A 23,611-nucleotide genomic window follows, 5' to 3' on the forward strand; every position below is an offset into this window, starting at 1 on the left:
ATGTTTGGTTTATTTCAGGGTGAGGTCTAGAACATACATTTTTAAAAAAGGTATTAATTTTTCTGATTATAAAATTAAGAGTATTTACCAAATATTCAGTGACTGGTTAAACAACTGAGGTACCCATCTATAAGGAATACTGTTAAGCTGCTACACAGAATAAGGTTCACAACAAGATGTAAGACATGCATGGTACCACCACTATTGTATGAGCAAAATGAACACGTAGATGTATATAAATATACTTTGTTTTCCTGAGAGGATAAACTAGACAATTTGGAATAGAGGAAATGCAAAAATTTACTTTTAATTATATATTTTCCTATTCTGTTCAAATTTTCCAACTATCTGTTTAAAAATAATGCCAATTAGGATATCTGAGTGGGAAGTTTTAAAGATTTTTTTCTTAATTTTTCTGTTTAAAACTTAATATAGATATTTTAAAGGGAAATATCTCCAAAATAAATTGTATAAAAGTAACTCATGTTAGTTATAAGAAATTTTAATGCACTAGAAAAGCATAAATTAAGTTTTTTAAAAATACCCAACAACTTGTAATTCTCTGACCCAACAAGAACTGTTGTAAAATTTTTGCTAAGTTACATCCAGTTTGCAAAGTCCCTTCTCTCCTCTACTTTGAGAATAAGAAATACTTGTTTCATACCTTTAGGTCGAGGGACCCCAAATAGCAGTACAGACCATTCTGTTGTGTACCTTCCTGGACACCCTTCACCACCACACTGTTTTGGGTAGCCAGGACATTTCTGAAGCAGCACAGGATTTATATGTTACATCTCAAAATTATACGGTATATGTGTCCCATCTCCCTTCTTCTGGCATTGCTCCCTAAAAAGCATTATCCTTGTGTTACTTCATAACAGCATATGACATCTCATGATGTAGCAGAGAAGGTCTCATAATGCCCCACAATTATTACAGAGTTCATGCTGAAATAGCTTTTGGAGGACTCAGAAATGCTCTTCTGAACACAGAGACAACTCCCTGCAAGGTAGCGAGCCCTAGAACTTCTTCAACGGTTAAGAAAGTTGAAGGAAGAACACAGGGAGGCGAAAGATGTGCTGTTATTTCTCAGGCAATTGACTTACGATTACAACACATTTTAATACTTTATTTGTTGAGAATCATTTTCTGATAAAGGATATTAACCCTCTTTTCCATGTAAACACCTGGTGTTATTATTCATCTTTTAAGCACTTTATCCCCCTTTCAAAATTAAAGAATTTCTCATCTTTGTAGCTGCTTTTATTGAATCTGACCTGTGGTGGTCCAGAGCATAAAGCATTGACCTGGGATGCTGAAGTGGCTGGTTTGAAACCCTGGGCTTGCCTGGTCAAGGCACAAATGAGAAGCAACTACTATGAGTTGATGCTTCCTGCTCCTTCCCCCATTTCTCTGTCTCTCCTGCCTCTATAAAAATCAATAAAATCTTAAAAAAATAATATATTAATGATAATCATTATGGCTAACTTCCATTGTTCTTTTTATGGGTTGGGCAGTTTACTTAAACTATTATCATTTAATTTGAACCCAGACTTACAAATGTTGAAAAACTTGCTCAATGTCACAAATCTTGTAAGAGGCAAGTGAAAACTCAAATCTGCATCAAGCTGATTCTAAACCGTCCTTAAGAGCATCTCCCAGGGTAGATTTTCAAGACTCCTTATTCAGAGATGCAAACCATGCCAGAGCTTTCTTATCTTTGTTACTTTGTGTATTTGTGTGTGAGACAGAATGAGAGAGAGAGAGAGAGAGAGAGAGAGAGAGAGAGAGACTCCAAATAAAATGTTAGAAAATTTCTCTAGGACTCCATTTTCCTCAACAGTGAGGACCAAATTAGATCATATAAGTGAAAGCACTGAGTACACATAAAATAAAACATTATCAGTATTGCTATATAACTTCCCTTCTTTGCATAATGGATGTATTCTAGAGAAGGTGATTATGAGAATGTATAGGCTTAACTTCTATTATCCAATCACAGAGCAATTACATTATAAAATCACAGAAAAAAAGCTTCCCAACAGATTGAAATGAAGACTTGATGTAAGGCAGGGTTTCCGGTGGAGGTGGGTCGTTGAGAGTCATACTGGGATCAGTCTATGTGTTGGCAGTACTTTCTAGGTCCTCTGATCTCCCTCTCCTCAGCCCCTTGGTCTGGTAATTCCTGAATCTACTCCAGCAGTTTCCAGAGATGAATTCCTTCTTTTCCTCTCATCTAATAAAATTTGTATGCAACAATATTTCACCTGATGGCGGTATTCCTAACATGATATAAAATAGGTAAAAAATTCCTTTAATTTGAGCCTGACCTGTGGTGGCACAGTGGATCAAACGTTGACCTGGAACTTTGAGGTCGCCAGTTCAAAACCCTGGGCTTGCCAGGTCAAGGCACATATGGGAGTTGATGCTTCCTGCTCCTCCCCCCTTCTCTCTCCTCTCTCTCTCTCTCTTTCTCTTCTCTAAAATGAATAAATTAATTTAAAAAAATTCCTTTAATTTGAGACTTCCAATTAGGTAAATTCATTAGTGTCCTATTTATATTGTTTGTTTATTAGTTTCTATTATATACGTATCAATAATACTAGTGTTACCTCATCACAATCATTACATTGAAAAGATTCTGGGTCAGGAGCCATGCCATTCATCTACTTTCTTAGAAACCCTACACTTAGAAGTGAGTCCTATAAATAAAATGAAACTTTAAATAGTACTGACTTCACCTTTAACTCATAACTATACCTGACTGGTCTGAAGTGCTATTTTCCCACTTACTCTCATCAGAGATGAGTGTGTCATATTACTGACCACAGTCAAGCTACAGAATATGCTTCCACCATGCACTTCTTTCTAAAACCAGTTGCATCTTGGCGCTTGTATTTTCTTTTGGTACTGGGACTTATTCTGAAATTAATGCTTTTTTTCCTCTCAGGAAAAATTCTTTACTTCTGGAAAATATTCAGAAAGGATGGAATTTAAAAATAAACCATGTGTTAGCCAGACCTTGCGAAAAGTTGTAATGTTTGAAACATCAGAGTCACCTAATCAGGGGCACAAAAGCCTTATTAAATGTCTTAGCTTCCCTATCTTTAGAGATCACACAGAAACCAAGATCCAATCTCAGCATGCCAACAGGTATCAAGCGAGAGAGGTCACCATAGACTATACCCTTATGAGGTAGCTAGGACACATTTGCTAGGAGTATACTTCATAAATTCTAAAGGAGAACATGTTTCAGATTGTTTCACACATGACAGGTGCCTTGGAAGCCCCCAGACAGAATCTGATTCTGGACCATTCGAACAGGTGTGCTTATATTTTATCTAATATTTTGTCATAAGCAGACCACAGGATCTACTCAAGATCACCTTTATTTTACTGCTTGTCCACATTTCCAAATCTATCTGCTCTCCCCCATTTTAGCACTTATTCACTTATTATTTATACAATTATTATCACGTACCATAGGAGGATGGGAAGATAGATGATTGATAAATAGATTGATCTACAGATATACCAACAATAAATAGCTAGCTAGACAAAATATAAGTAATGACCTCAAGAAATGGCTACGGAAAAAGATAACAAAAGAAGAATCCTTTCAACTAAGTACTGAAGAATAAAAGAGATTCAAAGTATTGTGAAAAGAAGGGAAATCATTCCAAGCAGAATAAGCATGAACAGAAAAAGGTCATTATGCTTTGGGTAAAGCAAACCTATTGGTTTGTGAAAGAGGATACCAAGAACTAAAATTAGTCATTTTTAGATAAATTAGGGGAACTTGAGTGCCAGGCAACGAACATTACTTGTTTATAATCTAGGTCTGAAGAAAGTTCATTAAACAACTCACCAGCATATAATTTCAGTAGAGTATAGCAATATGTCACAACTTCGAGGTTTTGGGATCCACAGGCAAGATACAACATTAGGGATAGAGAAAAGGTCCTCATAACCAATGAATCTTACTACAGCAGAGATGATCATGCTTCATCTATTACATGACATAAATAAGACTCTCACCAACACCTAAATATATCAGCATTGGTCCTTCATTCTCAATAACAAATTCTATAGTTGCCAGAATCAGGCTCTGATGGTGAGTCTGGCTCATATGAGAGAGGTGAGTATCCTGAACACATGAGATGTCTGTAGAAAAGTTGGACATACGCTGTTATTTGGCTTTCAATAAAGCCGCTATGTTCATAAATGATTGGTTACTTATATATGTTTAGTTTGGGTTCTCCCTAGAATACCAAGAGTCACTTTAGTGTATTTGGAACTGAGATATTCTTACATATCCTTAAAGGTTTATTGCTAAATGTGTAGGATTGTTGGGTATTAGTCATCATAGGAACATCCCTTTCCCAGCACTTCCAATCCCCCCCTTATTGCTCCTATTGCGCTTACTGATATCTGATATGCTTAATATTTTATGTGGACTTGGTTATCTTCTGCCCTTTCCCTCCAAATATTAGCTATTTGAAGAATTGTTTGTATATGTTTTCTTGTTCACTGTTGTAACCTCAGCATCCAGAAAGGATACAATAGTTTGAAAATAAAAGCAAACTATTGAAGAGGTTAAGCAAATATGAAATAAACTGGGGAAAAATGTTCTCTACATAAAGCCTCCCCCCCAAAATTCATATAGGATATAATTGAAAAAAACATCATCAGCTAGGAACTTCATGAACTAATTTTGTATAGAACTCAAAGTACTTTTAAAAAAGTATCTGTTTGCTTTCTTACTTACTGAAACAGTGATCTCACTACTTTCAGTTCATATAGATGTAAATCATGGCAAAGAGGCATGCTCTCGGGGGACAGCAGATGAATTTAGGATTCTCACTCCAAGGGTCAGGTCCTATGCACTATTTTATACCAGTTTGTATTTCACAGCTAGTGAGATTTTAGTGCTAAATTGCATAGGATACTAGAATTTGCACCAATAAACAATGCAATTAGCTTATGGCTTCTCTGCTAGCACATGACCTTCTCACAGAAACAGAGAAACAAACAACAACAAATACAAATAGCAATATAGAGAGTCAAAAGCTAAACATGGTTATTCTTAATTTTAACTTTGAAATCCAGATTGTTTTCTTCATCGTAATTGTATCATATCCTACTGGCAGAAAGGAATAAAATTTGGTCTGCTATGCAAACGATGATAGGTCAGCCAGAGCTCATCAAGCTCTGGGAACACTTTAAGGCTTCTCTTTCCTCAGATCCTCCTTTATCCTGAAAATATCTTCTGGATTAAAAATCTCATTCAATGGGCCATATTTTTCAATATAAAAATCTAAGTTATTAAAGTGCTAAAAGAAAAACCGGCAAATCCTTTCATAATCTCAGCATGGGGAAAAACTTTCTACCTATGGCTCAACATTTAGAAGCCTTAACAGAAAAGGACTGATACATCTGATTATATTAAACAAACTCTACATGGCAAAAAATACGCACAACATAAGCAAAGTAATCTAAAAAATGACAAAACTGGGGAAAATGTTTATAACACATATAGATAAAAGGATTATATCCTTATGTATAAATAGTAAGAAGTCAATATGAAAAAGAACAAGAAACCTATAGAAAGAAAAGGAGATGAACAGATCCCTTATAGAAAAGTAAATACCCAAGTCATTAAACATATCAAAAGATACTCATCATAAGGAAAAGGCAAATTTAAAGTATAGGGAAATACCATCTTTTACTTACATACTTGGTGAAAATTCCACAGTCTATGAAACCACTATTTTGTTGAGGCTGGGGGTAAAGAAGCACTTCCACATACTGACAATAGGACTACTCAAGTAATACAACCCATGCTCAGATCCAGTTGGTAAAAGTTGTCTGAGTTTAAGATGCATGTAACCCTTTGACCAACAATTTTACTTTTCAGGATTTATCTTCCAGAAAGCCTGCACATCTATGAAATGATTTATGTACAATGTTGTTCACTGGGACATTGTTGGAAATGATAAAAATTATTTATAAGTAGGGACTGGGAAAATAAACTATGATATATTTACATAATGGAATACTGCGGAACTAGATAGATGATTAAGGTAGTTCTCTGCGTACTGTTATGGAAAGATCTCCAAGATATACCTGGAGAATGCAAGATTGGGAACTGCATTGAAAACACTGAAAAATGCAAGATTTGACACATTCAAGAATAATCTCATATAAAAGTGAAAATAAAAATATCATAGCAATAATAAAATGCTTCCCTAGTTGCCCATTTTTTAGTCACTGGTACAGCCAACATTTGGACAAATGTGGTCAGTATTTGGCATCATTGGAATTCCATTACCTTTCAGGTTCCTCTCTCCCTAACAATGTAACATTCTTATATGTTATTAAATGACTGCTTCTTTCTAAGCTCAATGGTGTTACTAGTACAATCTAAAATGTTGCAATCATTAGCTAGTTGGGATAAATTCCATTAAAAAGGCTATGGTGATTCCCCATATGCTTTACTTTCCATGTGTTGGGTGAAGATCTGGTTGTCCACTTGTTGTTGCATAGGAAGAAGACAACACAGTTCTCTTAAGAGTTTACATGCATGATATACTTACCTGGCAGGGGAGATACCATGATCACAAGAGTTTACATGCATGAGCTTATTAAAAATAATGAGTATAATATAGTCACTTATTAAGTAATAGATATCAGGATTCTAAAGTGCTCAGGTGCTCAGGTACATAAGATTATTAACATGAGGCAGAAGAATATAGCGTTAGGCTGAGGATGTATGTTGAGTATTTTAGGGTTCCTAAAAGAGAAGTCTTATTATATTAAATAATAAATTTAATAACAGAAGACTTTTTTTTTGTAAGATAAGCAACATATTCATATCTTGGTCAGAAATCATAACATCAGTCCAACAAACTGTTTCCCCAAAGGTTTCCTCATATTTATAGTCAGAGTGCTATGAGGAACAACCCAGAAGTAACAGTAATGAGCAGGAGTAGAGCTCCTAACTATGATTTGCCATTTTCTTTGTCCCATTACTTTTTTGGTAAACAGATAACAAGTGAGTTATTCATTCTGTGTAAGAATTTATTCCTCTGAATTTGTTATTTGTATTAGGCAATTATTTTAAAACATGGAGGCAGAAAAGGACTATTGATTGATTAATTGATGCTTTCTTTCTTAATTCAACACTCAATATATTCTGGGTATTTTACTATCATTAAAAATATAAAGCTAAAAGACACAATCCCTGCCTTCAAATATTTCAATCTATTGGAGAGAAGGAAAAGTAAATATCCAACTAGTTATAACACAGGGTGATATGTGCTACAAATGAGTTAAGTATAAATTCTGTGGGAGAACAGAGGCGTTGGATGCTGGTTTTGAATGAAGAGTTTATATAACAAGTTTAGAGGAGATGATGCTTGAGCTGAAACTTGAAGGATGAGAGAAGTAACTCGGGCAACGACTCGGGAGGGTGGAAAGGGACACCAAGTAGAGCAAGGCAAATCTTGTCCACTCGGGAAATGGCAGGTGATTCCACAGATCTCTGGGTGACATTGGGAATAGCAGAAAGTGAGGTTTGAGAATGGGTAAGAGCCTTCCAGGTTGTAATGGAAGCACCGCTTGAGATAATGTGATCAGGGAAAGCTGGGACTTAAATGAAGAGAAAGGGCCAGCCATGCAAAGGTCAGGGAGAAGAGCTTTCCCTGCAGAGAACTGCACTTAGCATCCAGGTAAGTCTCTTCTAAGGAGTGGTTAAGGACCAGGGGACACTCACTCCTGGTTGCAGAGATGAGCAGAACTATTCCAAATACTGTTCCCCCGACTATTATCTAACCTGTTTTGTTGTTTCTGGAACCAAGGCTCGTTCCCATCACTGATTCATTCAGTCCCTGTAATCAACTTTGATTAGTGTTGTTTAACATCAATCTTTTCTACTTTTTTTCAAAGAAAGATACCAATCAGTTCTGCATACCCCTGCTTGTTAAAAGCAGCACCTCTCCTGCTGACTTACCATTCTCTTAATCAAAAGGGCAAGAGGAAGCAGTTGGGATTCACTTTTCTTTTTTTCCTTTCAAAGTACACAAATGTCAACTTCCTCAAGGATGTTTGGTATAGCTGAGTTCAGTCATGTAATGTACAAAGTTAGCTTGATCAAAAGGTTGCAGGCTGCCCACTGCTAAAATCGATGGAGAAAAGGAAACCAAGGGCTTCTCTGAAGTGTGAATGAGTGCACTGGCCATTGTCACATGTATATTTACACAGAGGACATGCTGAGCTGACAAGGGGCTTTAGGAAATGTGAACCTTTACCACTACAGTTTTCCATCTTTGCCTTTGAGACAGCAGCAGCACTTTATCTCGTTTGTATTTTTATTGTTGTGGCCAGCCAAATACTTTCCATATAGCTTTGTAGCAACCCCAAGCCATAGACAATTATGTGTATTTAAAACATTATTTGCACTACCTGACCAGGCAGTGGCGCAGTGGATAGAGCATCGGACTGGGATGCAGAGGACCCAGGTTCGAGACCCGAGGTCGCTAGCTTGAGTGCAGGCTCATCTGGTTTGAGCAAAGTTCACCAGCTTGAACCCAAGGTCGCTGACTCGAGCAAGGGGTTACTCGGTCTGCAGTAGCTCCACGGTCAAGGCACATATGAGAAAGCAATCAATGAACAACTAAGGTGTCGCAACGAAAAACTAATGATTGATGCTTCTCATCTCTCTCCATTCCTGTCTGTCTGTCCCTATCTATCCCTCTCTGACTCTCTCTCTCTGTCTCTGTAAAATAAAACAAAACAAAACATTATTTGCACTATCAGTCCCCCTACTTTAGCTGAACAGTATAATTCTCCTTGCCTTCCTGGACTTGGAAGTCTTGGCACCTAGAATAGTTACCATTTATTTATTCTCATAGTCTTCCTACAAATCAGTATCCATTATGTGGCTGCCAATATGAAAAACCTTTGTCAATAATTTCCCTGGAAGTTGCTTTTAATCGTAGTAGGAAATATATTTTCCTAAATTTATCTTAGATTAAACTGCAACTCAATTTGGTTTCAGAAGTAAGTAAAAGTCTGTAAACAATGCTCATAGACATGTCTAAATCTGAACCATGTTCCCATCAAGTACAAAAATCGTCACATATGAGTATGATCCCTAAACAAGGCTGGCGAAGATAGTTGATATTTGTAACCAAGCAGAGCTGGTGTGTTTCACAAAAAACATTTTGTGCAACCTCACCAGTGCTGTGATGTGAGACTAAGGTGATAAGAAGGTAAAATGTCACTAGCTGGGAGTTCCAACTAGAACTGGACTCAAACTGAAAATTTCCTAATCTAGGAACTTTTATGAGATGTGCATTTATTAGGTAGGGGTGGTGGGTGAGGAAGAGAGGATACAAAATTTTAAGATCACCGATATGGAGAGACAAAGAGAGATATGAGATGCTAAAAAAAATCACTTGGTCAAGAAAAAAAAATTATTCTTTTACTCACTTCAAATGGTTCTGAATTACTGGGAAGAACATAGGAAAAATATACAGCATACATATATTCACTTTTATCTGAAATAAATTAATATATCATTCTCCCTCCTTATGTTTTAAAAAAATACTTAGAATAGTTGCCTAAACTTTCCTGATCACAACATTTGACTGGATTTCTTGTTTCAGAAACAAATGTCAAGGTTGCCCCATAGAAGTTTCTGATTTTCTGTGTCTGTGGTGTGGCCCAGAAATGTGCATATTTCACAGCTGACCTTGTTGATTGTTAGGATTAGGTAAGACTGTCCTAGAGACACCTTTGCTACAACATCTAAAAAATTCTTCATTCTTTCTTTTTGTGACAGAGACAGAGACAGAGAGAGGAACAGATAAGGACAGACAGGAAGGGAGAGAGATGAGAAGCATCAATTCTTCGTTGCTACATCTTAGTTGTTCATTAATTGCTTTCTCATATGGGCCTTGAATGGGGGGGGCTACAGAAGACGAAGTGACCCCTTGTTCAAGCCAGCGAACTTGACCTTGGGCTCAAGCTGGTGAGCCTTGCTCAAACCAGGTGAGCCCGCGCTCAAGCTGGCAACCTCGGGGTTTTGAACCTGAGTTCTTTGTGTCCCAGTCTAATGCTCTATCCATTGCAACACCACCTGGTCAGGCAAAAATATTCTTCATTCTTAATGACTGTCCCATTTCAGTGTTTCTGTGGTGCCTTTTAAGCAGATGCAGACTCCCATACCAAACTATGATCTCATATGTTCCTTTAAAATTTTAGATATATTTACCAAATAGTAAAGCTTTTAGCAATAGCAAAAAGTCAAATGGTGTTCATACCTAGCTGCTTCCCACAGAAGCATCAGCTTATACTTTCCAGGTATCAATCCCTATTTAATTTTTTTAAAAGCCTGTGCTGCCCTGGCCAGTTAGCTCAGTGGATAGAGTGTTGGCCCAGCAAATGGCTATTCCGGGTTAGATTCCCAGTCAGAGCACAAAGGAGAAGTGACCATCTGCTTTGCTTCCCCTTCCTCTCCCCATTATCTCTCTCTTCCCCTCTCACAACCAGTGTGGCTTGATTGGTTTGAGCACTGGCCTGGGCACTGAGAATAGCTTGGTGGTCCAAGTGTGTCAGCCTTAGATGCTAAAAATAGCTCAATTCATTTGAGAATTTCCCCAGAGAGGGACTGCCAAGTGGATCCCAGTTGGGCACATGCAGGAGTCTGTTTCACTATCTTCCCTTCTCTCATTGGAAAAAATAAAAAAGCCTGTGTTTATGTCAGAGTAATGGCAGCAGGAGGGATACCCCTGATCTTTCCCCTTCAAATTTCAACAAATTGAACAGCTATACTGCAGCAAAGAAACTCCAGCTGGGCTTGCAGGCATGCCTGAAAGATCCTTGAATGAAATGGACTAAAGCTGGGAAGGGTTGAGAAGGGGCGTGGAAGATAAAATGCACTTGTGGTTGGTTCCAGAGAGAGGAGAGGTCCGGACTGTTGGGGTATTTGCCTGCAAGGGCTCCTGAGAGGAGAGAAGCCCAGAGTGACTGGGTGTTTTAGTTCCTGCTGGAGTTCTAGAGAGGAAGAAAGCTCAGACTGTCTGGGTTTTTCCTCTGCTGTGGCAACAGAGAGGAAAGAAGCCTAGAGTGAGGGTCTCCTTCAGCTGGGTAAAGAGGAGAGATGAGGGGCAAAGGGGGAGATATTAAGCCAAAGCCATGGCAGAATGAGGGGTTTTGGTCTGTGTTCCTATGGTCTTCCCACAGCCTGTAGCCCATACTCAGCACAGAGACAGAGAAATCCAAAATGTGGCCCCCCAGACTCACAGATCCTGCCTCCTCCCTCCTCCCTCCCCTTGTGCATAGGAAGAGTGACAAGAGAGAGATACCACAGCTAACTTTCCAGAGCTACGCTCTTCCCTGAAGAACAGAGATGCTCAGTGTCTGTCCCCTGGTCTGTTGAGAAGTGAGAAGGAGCCCCCAGAAGACTGAGATGCCATTGCTAAAACAGTAAAGCCCTAACAACCCACCCCACCCACCAACACAACTGCAGCCTGGTCTACATCACTGCAACAGCAAATCTCAGAAGTGGTCAGCCCAGAAATTTTACAGAGCTAAAACTTATAATACAGAGACACCTACTGGAGGAAAAAAAACAACTTCTCAAAACTAAAATACTTTTTTTCTCTTTTGAATTTCATTTTCTTAAATTTTTATATGTTTTATTCTTATTTTAGGTGGAAGTTTTGTTTGTTTTGATTAATTTTTTGGTTTTTGTGGTTTTTCTTTTATACTAGTATTATTTCTAAAATTTTTATATTTTCATTGTATTTTTTTCAATTTTTCTTTTTCATTATTTTTGGTTGTTTTTTGTTAGAGATCACAACGATGCCACTCTCAAATGCCATAAAATAAGAAGAAATTGAATGCCATGGCTACACAAGACAGAGGGATAGTTCAGAAATAAAATAAAAATATCTCCAGAAAAAGTCTCAATCATGTAGAAACCTTGGAATTAAATGATAGAGAATTCAAAATTGCAATTCTGAATATAGTCAATGAGATGTGAGTAAATGCTGATTGGCAATTTAAAGAGCTTAAAAAGAGATTAATGAACAAAATGAGTACTTTACCAAGGAGATTGAGACTTTAAAAAGAACCAAACAGATGAATAACTCAATACATGAATCGAAAAATGATATAATAACTCTATCTAAAAGAACAGGACAGATAGAGGAGAGAATCAGATACATTAAAGACAGGCAACTAGAGATACTATAGAGAGAAAAAGAGAGAGACTCACCAATTAAGAAAAAAACTAAAGAGATCTACAAAAATTTACTGACTCCATAGAAAAAGCAATATAAGAATAATTGGTATATCAGAAGAAGAAGAGGGGTAGAAGGAAATAGGGAGCCTATTCAAACAAATAATTGATGAGAATTTCCCAAGCCTATGGAAAGAGTTAGAACTTTGAATTCAAAAAGCAAACAGAATGCCAAGTTACCTTAACAGAAATAGACCTTCTCCAAGGCACATCATAATACAATTGCCAAAAATCAATGACAGAGAAAAAACAGCTAGGGAAAAGAAGAACATACATATAAAGGAGGGCTCATTAGGTTATCAGACTTCTTAGAAGAAACTCTACAAACCAGAAGAGAGTGGACCCAAACATTTAAAGTACTGAAAGACAGAAATTACCAACCAAGAATACTATATCCATCAAAGCTATCCTTCAAATATGAAGGAGAAATAAAAACTTCTTCAAACATACAGAAGCTGAGAGAATTTATCATCAGAACACCCCAACTGCAGGAAATACTCAAAGGGATTATTTATCCAGACACAAAAACAATAGAAATTAAAACTACAACTAAAAGTTCCAACAAAGTCACAATAAAACAAGGATAATCTGTGACAACAATAACATAAAAAGGGAGAGGATAAAAATGTGCAGTAGCAAAAGAGTATGGAGTGCAGAAGCATTCATAAGACAAAAAACTCTTATACATATGAACATTTTTCTCTTAATGAAATAATGGTAACCACCAATGAAAAAGCCACCACTGAAACACACAGCTTAAAAAAAAACAGGGGAAAGAAATATAGAATACCACCAAACAAAAACAAGTGAAAGAAACACAAAAGAGAGGAACTACCAGAGAGCTACCAGAAAACAAAACACAAAATGGCTATAGGAAATCCAAGTATGTCAATAATTACCTTAAATGTAAATGGACTGAACTCACTAATAAAGAGGCAGAGAGTAGCAGATTGAATCAAAAACCAAAATTCAACCATATGCTGTCTTCAAGAGACACATCTAAGCTAAAGGATAAAAGTAGACTCAAAGTAAAACATTGAAAAATGATTCTTTAAACAAATAATGCCCAAAGAAAGGCAGAAGTAGCCATACTCATATCTTGAAATACAATGCTGATTTCAAGACAACAAAGGTAACAAGGGACAAAAATAGACATTACATAATGATAAAGGGGACATGGTATCAAGAAGACATAACACTTCTTAATATATATGAACTGAATCAGGGAGCACAAAATATATAAGAGATCTACTCATTGATCTAAAGATAGAAACAGACAAAAAACACAATCATACTTGAAAAGCTCAGCACAAGACTGATGGCTTTAGATAGATCAAACAGAGAATAAAATATATCAGCCATAAACGATACATAAGACCAAATGAACATTAATAGACATTTATAGGACATCATTCCAGAACATCGGATTATACATTCTGATATGATTTATATGTTGTGCCATAAAACTAACATCAACAATTTCAGAAAGACTGAAATTATACCAAGCATATTTTCTGACCATAAGGCTTTGAAATTAGAATTCAAAAAAAGGAAGGAAAAACTCCCACAAAAATTTGGAATTTAAACAACATATTTCTAAAAAATGACAGGGTCAAAGAAGAAATAAAAGTAAAGATCAAAAGACATATACAGACAAACAAGAATGACAATACAATATAACAAAATTTCTGGGATGCAGTGAAAGCAGTAATAAGAGGAAAGTTTGTATCATTAAAGTCATAAATTAAGAAACAAGAGAGATCTCAAGTAAACAACCTAACATCACATCTTAGGGAACTAGAAAAAGAAAAACAAAGGCAACCAAAGTCAGCAGAAAAAAGGAAACTGTAAAAATTAGAGCAGAACTAAATTAAATAAAGAACCAAAAAATTTTAGAATAAAATTAATACAACGAGGAGCTAGTTCTTTGAAAAGATCAATAAAATTGACAAACCTCTGGATAGACTCACTAAGGAAAAAAGAGAAAGAACTCATATAAAAAAAATCTGAAATTAAAGAGGAGAAAATACCAGAGACATCATAGATATACAAAGGATCATATAAAAATAATATGAAAATCTGTATACCACCAAATTTAACAATCTACAAGAAATGAGTAAGTTCACAGAACTATACAATTATCCTAGACTGAGTCATAAAGAAGTGGAAAAGCTAAATAGACCCATAAGCAGGGAGGAAATAGGAGCAACTACCTAAAACTTCCCCAAAATAAAAGTCTAGGACCAGATGGCTACACTAGTGAATTGTAACAAACATTCAAAGACGATTTGATACCTATCCTTTCCAAAGTCCTTCAAAAAATACAAGAAGCAATACTCCTTAGCAAATTTTATGAGTCCAACATAACTCTCATACCAAAACTCAGCAAGGACAACAACAACAATAAAACTACAGACCAATATCTCTAATGAATACAGATGCAAAAACCTAAACAAAATACTAGGAAATTGAATACAACAATACATTAAAAAATAATATATCATGATCAAGTGGGATTCATTCCAGGAGCACAAGGATACTTCAACATACGTAAATCAGTCAACAAAATACACCACAAAACAAAACAAAAAATAAAAATAATTTGATCCTATCAATAGATGCAGAAAAGGCATTCAACATGATACAATATCCATTTATGTTTAAAACACTCAATAAAATGGGTATAAAAGAAAATTACCTCAACATAATAAAGGCCATATATGACAATCTATCAGCTAATATCACACTAAATGGCAAAAAAATGAAGGCTTTTTCCTCTAAAATCAGGAACAAGACAAGGATGCCCATTCTCTCCATTCCTATTCAACATAGTACTGGAAGTCTTAGCCAGAACAATCAGGCAAGAGAAAGAAATAAAAAGGCATTCATATCAGAAAGAATATGTAAAGGTATCACTTTTTGTGGATGATTTAATCCTGTATATAGAAAACCGCAAAGATACCACAGAACAACTATTAGAAACAATAAGCAAATATGTAAAGGATACAAAAATTAATATACAAAAGTCAATTGCTTACCTATATGCCAATGATGAAACTTCAGAAAATAAACTCAAAAAGAACAATTCCTTTTACAATTGCAACAACAAAAAAATGCCTAGGAATAAACTTAACAAAGAATGTGAAGGAACTATACACTGAAAAGTATAAGGCATTATTGAAAGAAATTGAAAAAGACACAATAAAATGGAAAAGTATCTCAAGTTCATGGACTGCAGGAATCAACACAGTTAAAATGCCCATATTACTCAAAGAAATACATAAATTAAATGCAATCCCCATCAAAATCCCAATGTCATTTTTTTTAAAGAAATAGAACCAAACATCACCAGGTTTCAAAAGTGAGAAAAAGAAAGGAACCAGAGTTATCACTCTACACGACTTCAAATTATACTATAGATCCACAATAATCAAAACAGCATGGCATTGATAGAACCCACAATAATCAAAACAGCATGGCTTCGGCAGAAAAACAGACATACAGACCAATGGAACAGAATTGAAAGCCCAGTAATAAAGCCATATATATATATGGACAAATAATCTTCAACAAAGGAGCCAAAAACACACAATGGAGAAAAGAAAGCCTCTTCAGTAAATGGTGCTGATAAAATTGGAAAGGCACAGGCAAGAAAAATGAAACTTGACTACACCTTGTCCTCCCACACAAAAATTATTTCAAAATGGATTAAAGACTTAAATATAATGTCCGAAACAATAAATTACATAGAAGAAAACTTATGGACCTTGGTCATAGAGAACTATTTATGAATTTGACCCCAAAGACAAGGGAAGTAAAGGCAAAAGTAAATGAATGGAACTATATCAAACTAAAAAGCTTTTGCACAGCAAAAGAAACTGATGACAAAAGAAACAAAAAGGCAGTCAACCACATGAGAGATGATATTTACAAACATGAGCTCTGATAAAGGGTTAATATCCAAAATATATAAAGAACTCACAAAGCTTAGCAAAAAACAAGCATACAATCAATTAAAAAATGAGAAGAGGACCTGAACAGATGCTTCTCCCAAGGAGACATACAAATGGCCAACAGATATATGAAAAGATGCTTATCTTCAGAGGCTATTACAAAAACGCAAATCAAAACTATGAGATACCGGCCCTGGCTGGTTGGCTCAGTGGTAGAGCATCAGCCTGCCGTGCAGGAGTCCTGGGTTCGATTCCCAGCCAGGGCACACAGGAGAAGCGCCCATCTGCTTCTCCACCCTTCCCCCTCTCCTTCCTCTCTGTCTCTCTCTTCCCCTCCCGCAACCAAGGCTCCATTGGAGCAAAGTTGGCTCAGGTGCTGAGGATGGCTCCATGGCCTCTGCCTCAGGTGCTAGAATGGCTCTGGTTGCAACAGAGCAATGCCCCAGATGGGCAGAGCATCGCCCCATGGTGGGCATGCCGGGTGGATCCCAGTTGGGCACATGAGGGAGTCTGTCTGACTGCCTCCCCATTTCCAACTTCAGAAAAATACAAAAAAATAAAAGAAAGAAAACTACGAGATACCACTTCACACCTGTCAGATTGGCTTTTACCAACAAGACAGGTAATAAGAAGTGTTGGAGAGGTTGTGGAGAAAAAGAAGCCCCATTCACTGCTGGTGAAAATGTAAACTGGTACAGCTGTTATGAAAGAAAGCATGGTGGTTCCTCAAAAAATTAAGAATAGAACTACCATATGATCTTGCAATCTCTCTACTGAATATTTACAACAAAATTTAACAACACTGGTATGTAAAGACACATGCAGCCCCCCAATGTTCATTGTAGCGTTACTCACAGTGGCCACAACATGGAAACAGCCAAAGTGTTCCCCAATAGAGGATTGGATAAAGAAGATGTGGTACATATATACAATGGAACACTACTCAGCCATAAGAAATGATGACATAATGACATTTACGACAACATAAATGGACCTTGATTATACTGAGGAAATAAGTAAATCAGAAAAAGGTAGAAACTCTATCATTTCATGCATAGGTGGGATATAAAACTGAGCCTCATGTACATAGATATAATTGAAGTGGTTACCAGGGGGAGGGGCTGTGAGGCCAGGGGGCGGGAGAGGAGAGTAAAGAGGGAGAAGTCTGTGGTGATGCAGAGTGATTTGCCTTTGGGTGATGGATATACAACATAATCAACAGTTCAATTGCTATAGAAATGTTTATCTGAAATCTATTCTGAAACCTATGTACTCTTATTAATGTCAATGTTAAATTTAATTTTCTAAAAAATATAATAAAAATAAAAAAACCTGTTTTAGTGAACATATTCTAATTAAATACAGAGTTTCTCTTTTTTTCATGTTTATTTTATTGTCTGTCCATCTGGTTGCTCTAATTACTAATTTCTACACTGGTGGAGGTGAGCTTCGGAAAAATCAGTCTGAGGTCTCACCTGCGGTGGCTCAGTGAATAAAGCATCGACCTGGAATGCTGAGGTCGCCAGTTTGAAACCCTGGGTTTGCCTGGTCAAGGCATATATGGGAGTTGATGCTTCTTGCTCCTCCCACTTTCTCTCTCTCTCTCTCTCTCTCTTACGGCTCACTAAAATAAATAAAATAAAAGTCTAAAAAACGGAAAAAGAATAATCAGTCTGTCTTTGCTGCAGTCCAGAAATGTTAACAATAATAATAGGAAGAAGGCATTCCACACAAAAATAAGTAGGGAAAGAAACCTCTGGATTGAGTCTATTCCCTCTTCTGCTCTTTGAGACACAGAAATAAGCTCTTCCACATCATCTCACCTTTATTTGATAAGCCAGTCTACTTTCTTCCAAACTCTGTCTGAGAAAAAACTCTTCGCCCTTTCATCTACCTTTAGAAAGGCACAACCAGGAAACACTGTCCAATATAAGCTCACCTCCTCCTGTCTTTCAGTCACAGTTCTATTAAATCAATACCACACAAACTAATCAGAAAACAAAAATATTGCTTTCATTTTTTTTACAATAATTCCATAATCTTGAAAGAAATTAAACTTGGGGAAAAGAATGGCCATCACCCTCTCATAAGCTTGAGAGAGAGGGGTGACAATTGCAAAAAACATCTGATAATTGTGGTTGTTCTAAAAGGTGGTTTGTTTTTTTTAAAGACTTTATTTATTCATTTTAGAGAAAAGAGAAGGAGGAGAGAGAGAGAGAGAGAGAGAGAGAGAGAGAGAGAGAGAGAAGAGGGGAGGAGCAGGAAGCATCAACTCCCATATGTGCCTTGACCAGGTAATCCCATGGTTTTAAACCGGCAACCTCAGTATTCCAGGTCAACGCTTTATCCACTGTGCCACCAAAGGTCAGGCTAATTGTGGTTGTTCTATGGTTATACAGTGTGTCCGTAAAGTCATGGTGCACTTTTGATCGGTCACAGGAAAGCAACAAAAGACGACAGAAATGTGAAATCTGCACCAAATAAAAGGAAAACTCTCCCAGTTTCATACCTATTCAGTGTAGTTCGATGTGGGCTCATGCACAGATTTTTTAGGGCTTCTTAAGTAGCTATCCCGTATAGCCTCTACAGACTCGTCACTGACTGATGGCCTACCAGAATGGGGCTTCTACACCAAACTGTCAGTTTCCTTCAACTGCTTATCCCACCAAGTAATGTTATTCCTATGTGGTGGCACTTCATTATAAATGCGCCAATATTCACGTTGCACTTTGGTCACAAATTCGAATTTAGCGAGCCACAGAACACACTGAACTTTCCTCTGTACCATCTATATCTCGACTGGCATGGCCATGGGCTGCTCCACTGTATACACGGTGTTACGTCATCACTGCGCATGCGCACATGCTACCACATCATCCTACAGAAACTGGGAGGGTTTTCCTTTTATTTGGTGCAGATCTCACATTTCTATCGTCTTTTGTTGCTTTCCTGTGACGGGTCAAAAGTGCACCATGACTTTACGGACACACTGTATTAACAATTGCACAATTGGCCCTTGCTGGTTGGTTCAGTGGTAGAATGTTGGCCCAGCATATGGATTTCTCGGGTTTGATTCCTGGTCAGGCACACAGGAGAAGTGCCCATCTGCTTCTCCACCCCTCTCCCTCTCACTTCTCTCTCTCTTCTCTTCTTGCAGCCATGGCTCAATTGAAACAAGTTGGCCCCGGGTGCTGAGGAAGGCTCCATGGCCTACACCTCAGGTGCTAAGGAGAGGTCAGTTGCTGAGCAACAAAGCAATGTTCCAGATAGCAGAGCATCGCCCCCTATCGGGCTTTGGGAGTGGATCCTGGTTGGGGCTCATGTGGAAGTCTGTCTCTCTGCCTCCCCTCTTCTCACTAAATTAAAAAATAAAAAATGCACAATTCTTCAGAGAGACTATATGCTAGCAGAGACTTCAAGACCATCCATCCTAAGCTCCTTCTTCACCCAGTCTTAGCAAGGGTTTTCTGGAACTTAGTCATGAGAAGCAATGTTCATTCACTTGTCTTTCACCATATGCTTAGTTCATCTATTACCATCATGCATCGAGTTGGTCTTTCTTTGGACAGTTCTGACATTTATTGAAAGGTAACAAATTGGTCAACACATTACATCTATATTCAGCTTCTTGTTGAACAAAAATTGTGTGTACACACCTAAAGTCAAGTGTCCCATTTTATATTATCGTTATTTGAATGAGTACCTTTTCTTTCTACATTGGGACCATGTCTTACTTTTTGCTTTATCTTCTGAATTCAATATATGTCCTACAGCAGACAACTGTACCTATTTTCAATTTTTTAATTAATTTTTTTCTAGAGAGAGGGGGAGAGAGGGAGATTGGAGGAAGAAATGGGAAGCATCAACTTGTAGTAGTTGCTTCTTATGTGTGCCTTGACAAGGTAAGGCCTAGGTTTTGAAAGAGTGACCTCAGTATTCCAGGTCAATGCTTCATCCACTGTATCACCACAGGTCAAGCTGCTTTAGTTCTTAATTCTTACTATTTGACTCCTGAAATAGTGATAAAACTCATCCCTTACATTTTCTCCATTCCCCTGTGAGCTCAACCACATCAGCAAAGTGTTCCTATAGAGAGGACTAGATAAAGAAGATGTGGTACCTATATACAATGAAACACTATTTAGCCGTAAGCAATGATGACATAGTGACATTTAAGACAACATGGATGGACCTTGAGAACATTACACTGAGGAAATAAGTAAATCAGAAGAAGCTAAGAACTATAGTATCATATATCGAACTCTCCTGATTTCATGAGTTTTGAAAAGGAAAAGCCCTCCTTGAGGTTTCCATCCCAGGTCCTGAGTCTTTAATGTGGAAAAAATCTCCTAAGTGCCAAACTCACCTCCCCAACTAGTCAATTCGAGGTTCATACTAGGCCTAATTTTTCCCAGCAGTTGGCTTAGGGAATGTGAAATTGATGGCTCTGCTTGTCAAATCTGTCTGTCTGCACAGTGTAGAGTAGCACCATTTAGAGGAAGGGTGTTTGGAAAATTAAACAAGGATTGTCTGAATAGGAGACCTCTCAGCTTGCAATGGAATGACAGGTTTCTGCCCACAAGCTGGGGTTAAGACCTGCATATTGATGCTTCTTTTCACCCATTTGTGAGTAATGGGTCTCACCCCATTAGTGGGTGAATGTGTTACACCACTGGAAGCTATTAGTCGTTCTCTGTAGGTCTGTATGAGGGAGCAGTAGATATACATAAATATGTACTTGCTGACAGATCTCTGTATTTATCTGCCTGTCAGTGGGAGCAGACAGGGCACAGCTCTTTGATGGGCAAGAACTATAGGTCAAAGCCATGCTCTTACTGCTGCTGCTGCTCTGTGATTGCTGTGACTTTATCATTTGAGTCCCAAAGGGGGCTAGAGGCAGCTTGTTAGTTGTTGTTCCAGCTGAACCTGGGAGGCTAGCTCTGGTCACTGACATAATTGAAGAGACTTTGCAAATGTGGACTGCAAATACTGTGGCCAGTGAGATGGTCACTTAAACCATGGTCATCTACCATCTATAATCTTTCAACTATGTCCTGAGAGTCCATACATCTCTGCTATCTCCAGGCACCAGCCCTAATACTATTCTGATGCTGTCTGATCCTCCTGGATTCTGCCTGTCAAGTGTGTTTCCTGCTACAGGCTCTATTACTCACTGTCTCTCAGCCTCTACTCCACTCAAGAGACACATTCTTTCCCAGTAGGAGAAAATTATTGTGCTTCCATCTCCTAAAGGAAATCATCTACTAAACTAGGTGCTTATTTTTGCAGCAGTTACATCCCTACAACATTGACCTTGGTCTTTTTCATCTCAATATGCCTATTGAGAAAAACCTGTTTTCCCCCTCATTATGGCAGCCTAAATTAGTGATTACCTTGGGCAGGGGGGTAAAAAGTAGGTTAATAATGATAGTGAACAATACAGAAATTAATAAACAAGTAACAAAATAAGAATAAACTGTTTCACATAATCACAACTGTAGACCTACTTTTGTGCATCCTGATATATAACAGGAAAATAAGCAGAGTAAACTCATCTTTTTAATCCAGGCCCATTTATCAGTTTAATTTGATAGTGGGAATTAATTGTGCATTTTTCAAAATTCAGTGAGAAGAGGGGAGGCAGAGAGACAAACTTCCGCATGTACCCTGACTAGGATCCACCTGGCAAGTCCACTAGGGAATGATGCTCTGCCCATCTAGGACATTGCTCCATTGCTCAGCAACCGAGCTCTCCTTAGCACCTGAGGCATAGGCTATGGAGCCTTCCTCAGTGCCTGGGGCTAACTTGCTCCAATCAGGCCATGGCTGCAGGGGTGGAGGGATAGAGAGAGAGAGAGAGAGGAGGCAAGAGGGGAGGGGTGAAAAAGCAGATGGGTGCTTCTGTGTGCCCTAACCAGGAATCGAACCTGAGACATGCACACACTGGGTCAACACTCTACCACTAGGCCAACAGGCCAGGGCCAACTGTGCAATTATTAATATAGCCATAGTATACTGCTCACAAAAGTTAGGGGATATTTCAAAATGAATACGAAACAATAAAATACCCTTATTTTTGTGAGCAGTGTAAAATCACAGTTATTGAACATTCTTTACAATTATCACCCCTCCCTCTCATGCGTGTAAGAAGGTGTGGGCCATTCTTTTTCAGAGTTTACTTTCTCTCAAGATTGTGGGATTATTTTAAAGAATGACAGCAATATTTTTACTTTCTGATTGGTTTATATGGTATTGACTTAATAGAACTGTGGCTGAAAGACAGGAGGAGGTGAGCTTATATTGGACAGTGTTTCCTGAAGAGTTTTGTCTCAGACAGAATTTGGAAGGAAGAAGACTGGCTTATCAAATAGAGGTGAGATGATGTAGAAGGGCTTATTTCTAAAAGAAAAGAAAAGAACAATCAAAGGTTGAATAATGAAATATCTAGCTTTAAAATTTTAACAGTAGTCTTTATTTTTATTCATTTAGTGGGCGGACAAAGAAAAAGAGAGGGGGGGATGAACAGGAAGCATCAACTCCCATATGTGCCTTGACCAGGCAAGCCTGGCATTCCAAACAGGCAACCTCAGCATTTCAAGTCGACGCTTTATCCACTTTGCCACTACAGGTCAGGATTAAGGAGATTCTTGATATGATATAATGATAATGGCATTTCACTTCTATGATCTTCCTCCCAAAACTCATAACCCCATGCTAAGAGAACAATATCAGCCAAACACAAACTGATGGACATTCTATAGGATACCTGATCAGTACTCCTCAATTTTTCAAGGTTGCGAAAAAGAAGGAAAGTTTAAGAAACTGACACTGACCAGAAGAGCCTATGGAGACATGACAACTAAATATAATGTGTTCCTAGATAGTATACTGGGACAGAAAAAGGACATTTCTTCTTTTTCCAAGTGAGAGGAGGGGAGACAGAAAGACAGATTCCCGCATGTGCCCTGACCAGGATCCATTTGGTAACCCCCTTCTGGGGCCAATACTCTGCCTATCTTGGGCCATGCTCGCAACTGAGCTATTTTTAGCACCTGAGATGGAGGCTCCAAGAGCCATCCTCAGTGTCCAGGGCTGATGCTCTAGAACTAATTGAGCCATGGCTGTGGGAGAAGTAGGAGGTGGAGGAAGCGAGAGAGAAAGAGAGAGAGAGGGAGAATGAGAGGGAGGAGTGGAGAAGCAAATGGTCACTTCTCCTGTGTGCCCTGACCAGAAATCAAACCTAGGAAATCCACGGGCTGGGCTGATGCTCTACTGCTGAGCCAACTGGGCAGGGCCCCGTATTGAGTTCTAATTCTATGACAGCCATTGTTCTCATTACCCACAAAGACTA

The 23,611-nt window shown here is 38.0% G+C and overlaps 1 protein-coding gene and 1 non-coding gene across 14 annotated transcripts in view; one reads left to right on the forward strand and one right to left on the reverse strand.

Moving 5' to 3' along the window:
* ZBTB20 (zinc finger and BTB domain containing 20) overlaps window positions 1–23,611 on the reverse strand; it is an 894,540-nt gene that overhangs the window by 289,589 nt on the left and 581,340 nt on the right. The window lies entirely within an intron of this gene.
* On the forward strand, window positions 16,451–16,526 carry TRNAG-GCC (transfer RNA glycine (anticodon GCC)). Its single transcript has one exon. It is a non-coding gene; the product is annotated as a tRNA-Gly (tRNA).

This window comes from Saccopteryx bilineata, chromosome 8 (genome assembly GCF_036850765.1).
Source record: "Saccopteryx bilineata isolate mSacBil1 chromosome 8, mSacBil1_pri_phased_curated, whole genome shotgun sequence".
Classification (NCBI taxonomy): Eukaryota; Metazoa; Chordata; class Mammalia; order Chiroptera; family Emballonuridae; genus Saccopteryx; species Saccopteryx bilineata.